This window comes from Bactrocera neohumeralis, chromosome 3, assembly GCF_024586455.1.
Source record: "Bactrocera neohumeralis isolate Rockhampton chromosome 3, APGP_CSIRO_Bneo_wtdbg2-racon-allhic-juicebox.fasta_v2, whole genome shotgun sequence".
Lineage (NCBI taxonomy): Eukaryota > Metazoa > Arthropoda > Insecta > Diptera > Tephritidae > Bactrocera > Bactrocera neohumeralis.
In genome coordinates this window covers 47,487,294-47,492,239 of record NC_065920.1, presented here as the reverse complement: position 1 = coordinate 47,492,239, position 4,946 = coordinate 47,487,294, and positions in this window count along the sequence as shown.

Below are 4,946 nucleotides of genomic sequence, written 5' to 3'. Positions count from 1 at the left end.
TCTTGGGATGTAAGATAGTTGAATGCTAGCTTTGTATATATTTTCAAGCCTTAGAACCATTGGTTCTACTAGTTTTTGCAGCATTATGGGCATAATCCCTTCAGGACCTGCCGCTTTAAATGGTGCAAAACTGTTTATGGCATATTTGATTTTACTTTTGTCTACTACTTGGCTTCGATAGTCAGCTGCATTCAGCGGTGGTTCTGGTTGAACCCTCGTTGAAGGTTTTTGCTGGCTCCCGGGGAAGTGCGTTGTGATTAGTTTCTCCAGAGACTCTTTTGCCGTGGAGGTCCAATCACTTCCCTCAGCCCTAATGTTAATGAAATTAAGAAACTTTTCACATATTGTGTCCATGTTTAAACTAGAAATATAAGGCGGCGCACCTCCTTGTTTTAACTGGAAATCCTCCGCGTCGGTTTCATAAAATTAAAGGAAAAAGTCGGCCAACATTGATGGTAACGTCATTTCCTGCCTCATTTCGAAAACAAAGAAGATCCCATTATGTTTTCGGACATAGCCAATAAGCCAAAAATGGGCCTCGTCTGAGAATATGATATTTTGATAAATGTGATTTTGAAATTTTTAAGAGAACGGTCATTTTCGTAGTAGTCTAGGATAATTTAAAAGTGAACACATTAAACAAACTTAATACACCATCACACAACAAAATTAAAGTTTGGCAGTATTTAATGTCATTGTTTGCGAAAGTTTATAATGGGTTGTCGAAAAAGTCTTGCGGTATTTTGATTGAATTTTTTTTTATTTTTATTGAAATTGAAATGAATTTTTGATGACTCATGCCCAGCTCTTGACCGATGCTACGGCTGCTACTATACCGGTCTCTTTCGACCAATTCAGCAATTTTATCGCAATTTTCGACGACAGGCCTTCCGGAGCGTGGCGCCTCTACACCAGAACGGAAACGTTGAAATCATCGTTGTGCGGTGGAAATGGAAAGCGGCTTGAGATGCATTTTTGCCTTTATCGTAGTAGTACTGTAAAATACTCGTATGCCGTATTTTCTCTTTATTTTGCTCCATGTTTGCGACGCTATAACTCACGAACGACTTAAAAGAAACGACAATCAATCAAACACGTGTTAGCGCGTGAAATGAGCTTTCCAAAAAGGTATAGCATGACCCGATGCGACGAATAAAACTAGAACAACGGGCTTCAGTGCCAACTAGCGAAAATACCGCAAGACTTTTTTGACAACCTGTTATAATGACTGCCAATGAGCCTGAATAAAAATTTCATTTCTCAGCAAAGCACAAAATAAAATAGACAATCCTATAGACAACAATTATGGACAACGACCTTGAATATGTACATATACACACTTTAATATTTACAAGTCTGCCACGTGCTAAAATTATACGACTGACTTCAACAGATCAGCCAGCGGCAAGGCCGTCAAAACAAGTTCTTTAAATCCATCCACAAGTAAATCTAACTATGTATGTATTAGTGAGCTGGTCGCGCTTCGTAGATTTAGCATGAGTGTATGAAAGTAGTTGGAAGTAAATATATTTTGGTATGTATGTATTTTAATGTTATATACAGCAAACGTCATAGACTTACTATGAGCTTTACAGCTCTTACGGTAAGTCTTGTACCAGTAAGCACGTAGGCGCCAAGAACGCAGTAGTAGCATACTATCAGGCGGTGAAAATGTGTCCTAGTTCGCTTGACCTTGTGTTCGAATAAAGCTCTCAAAAGCCATTTATGCACAACTTAAATGTGCTTTGCAAACTTTTGTTGGCTGCTTAAAGAATCATAACACCTGCTCCGCAAAGCACTTTTTCATTTAGCGGTTTTCGTTTTAGTGCTCAAACTTAGCGCACTTGTTTAACTTTTCCGATTGCCTTTTAATGATAAACAATTTTGTGAATGTGTGTGTTTGTTGCTGCTGCAGTAGGTCGAGCCATTAAAAGATTTTATAAGTAACATTCATTGAAAGTCTTTAAAAGCGGCAGCGGTGTTAACAGCAACAGCAACAATAAGAACAAAATAATAAGAACACGACAAAAGTTGTTGCTAAACTCATTGAAATCAAATACCTAAAAAATATAAGCAAAACATGGAAGCCCACTTAAGGGAAATATCTTCGCATAGAAAATTTTATACATTTTCTGCCACATTCACACTTAATTTACGACCTGTCTACAGCATCTCTGACATATTTTAGCATTTTGCGGCATCAGATTCGGTGAAGTCGTTGTTGGTTGGCTATTATATATGTTTGTGGGGTCTATTCTGTACATAAAATAGAGTGTAAATGAAAAATATTTAGAAATTGTTGCACCTTTATTCTTGACTTTCGCTTTATGCAAATTATTACTCTTTATAATCATACATTTAGGCACTAAAACAACGATTTTTCCACTAAAAAAAAGTTAGACAAAATGCGAACACATTGGATATGAAGTCCAATCCACATTAATCTGTCAATCAAGTTCTTATATGGAATTATCTTTTCTGAACGGTATTTTAGATTCACTGCAATCGAAGTTTACGCCTTTGCTTGTTGATATTAATTTTGTTATTGGGTTAGCTTACATAAGTAATTAATAAATTTAAACAAACTACTAGCTGACGCGGTATACTTTGTACCGTCTCAATCGATAAAAAAAAACCTAAACTTTTGTATAAAATAAACTTAAAGCAAACAAACCAGCTCTATAATTAATAAAAAATGCTCGGTATGAATGAAGTTATCTTATTATTTTCGTATAATTACAGATAAAGCTTCTTATCACAAAACAGAGCCTGAAATACTGGATGTGAAATTGACAGACACGCATAATTACGATACAGTCTGTTAATCAATTTAAAGCTTTCTGATTAATTAAATTTTCTGTTTTGTTTTTGCGTTGCATTCTAAGCCTATCTACTTCATTTGAGTGACTATCATGACCTAAGGTAGGTCGAATTCTCTTTCGCATCGTAAATTGTAATTAATCAAAGTGGGAGACCGTATAGTAGTAAAGTGTCACCTTCACAAAAGATCCGCACAAAAAAGATCAAAAAACTGCAAATGTCACTACCACAAAGCATCCGTTGGTTATCAAATCAATAACGAAACAAACTTAAGAACTTAAAACTTAATATAATTGAAACTATTCTTTCAATTGGAGTTCTCAACGACGGACAAAATGAAATTAGCTAGCTCATATGGAACCAAATGGTAATCGGAAGGGGCCTAGCTCTGGTTCTTTTTCGATCAATGTATGATTCAGATTGATCATTTGTTGTCTGTAGCGATTGATATTAACAGCTTCACTAGGTTTTAGAAGCTTATGACATAAAACATACTTTTGATCCCACCAAATACAGAGCTTTGCCTTCTTACAGAATAGATCTGTTTGTGCAGTCGATCGAACGATATAATTTATTATATATATATATATATACATATATATATATCTTCTTCTTAATTGGCGCAGACACCGCTTACTCGATTATAGTCGAGTTAACAACAGCGCGCCAGTCGTTTCTTTTTTTCACTACGTGGCGCCAATTGGCTCCTTTTCGAGCTGTCGAAAGCAGCTTTGAAATCGACGAAGAGGCGGTGTGTGTCGATTCTCCTTTCTCAGGTCTTTTTCAGGGTTTAGCGCATGGTGAATATCTGGTCGGTTGTTGATTTGCGAGGTCTAAAGCCACACTGATAAGGTCCAATCAGTTTGTTGACGGTGGGCTTTAATCTTTCACACAATACGCTCGATAGAATCTGATATGCGATGTCGAAGAGGCTTATCTCACGGTAGTTGGCGCAGATTGTGAGGTCTCTCTTTTTATGGATTGGGCATAGCACACTTAAATTCCAATCGTTGGGCATGCTTTTGTCAGATCATATTTTACAAAGAAGCTGATGCATGCGCCTTATCAGTTCTACGCCGCCGTGTTTGAATAGCTCGGCCGGCAATCCGTCGGCCCCTGCCGCTTTGTTGTTCTTCAGGCGGGCAATTGCTATTCGAACTTCTTCATGGTCGGGTAGTGGAACGTCTGCTCCATCGTCATCGATTGGGGAATCGGGTTCTCCTTCTCCTGGTGTTGTGCGTTCACTGCCATTCAGCAGGCTGGAGAAGTGTTCCCTCCATAATTTAAGTATGCTCTGGGCATCAGTGACTAGATCACTTTTGAGGGTTCTACAAGAGTATGCTCCGGTCTTGAAACCTTCTATAAGCTGCCTCATTTTTTCGTAGAATTTTCGAGCATTATATGCGTCTCGCTTCCCTCTTCAACTCTCGGTATCTATCCCATTCCGCACGTGTAGTGGTCGATCATAACGTTGCGAGGTAGGCAGCCTGTTTTCTCTCCACTGCGACACGGCACTCCTCGTCGCACCAGTTGTTCTTTTGAATTTTCCGATTACCAATCGTTTCGGTTGCAGCTATACGTAAGGAATTTGAAATGCCGTTCCACAGTTCCCTTATACCGAGTTGTTGATGAGTGCTCTCAGAGAGCAGGAGTGCAAGTCGAATAGAAAATCGTTCGGCTGTCTGTTGTGATTACAGCTTCTCGACGTCGAACCTTCCTTGTGTTTATTGGCGTGCAGTTTTTGGAGCACACGCAGGTGCGAATCTTGGCTGCAACAAGATAGTGGTCCGAGTCGATGTTAGGTCCTCACAGTGCTCGCACATCTAAAACACTGAAGACGTGTCTTCCATCTATCACAACATGATCGATCTGGTTGGTGGTTTTTCGATCCGGAGACAGCCAGGTGGCTTGATGAATCTTCTTATGCTGGAATCTAGTACTACAGTTAACCACATCTCGGGCCCCGGCGAGGTCGATCAGCCTCAACCCATTTGGGGATGTTTCCTCGTGGAGTTCACCGACCGTCGTGCCAAAGATACCTTCTTCGCTTACCCTGGCGTTAAAGTCACCAAGCACGGTTTTGATATCCTGGCGGGGGCAGCGCTCATAGGAGTGCTCCAAGCGCT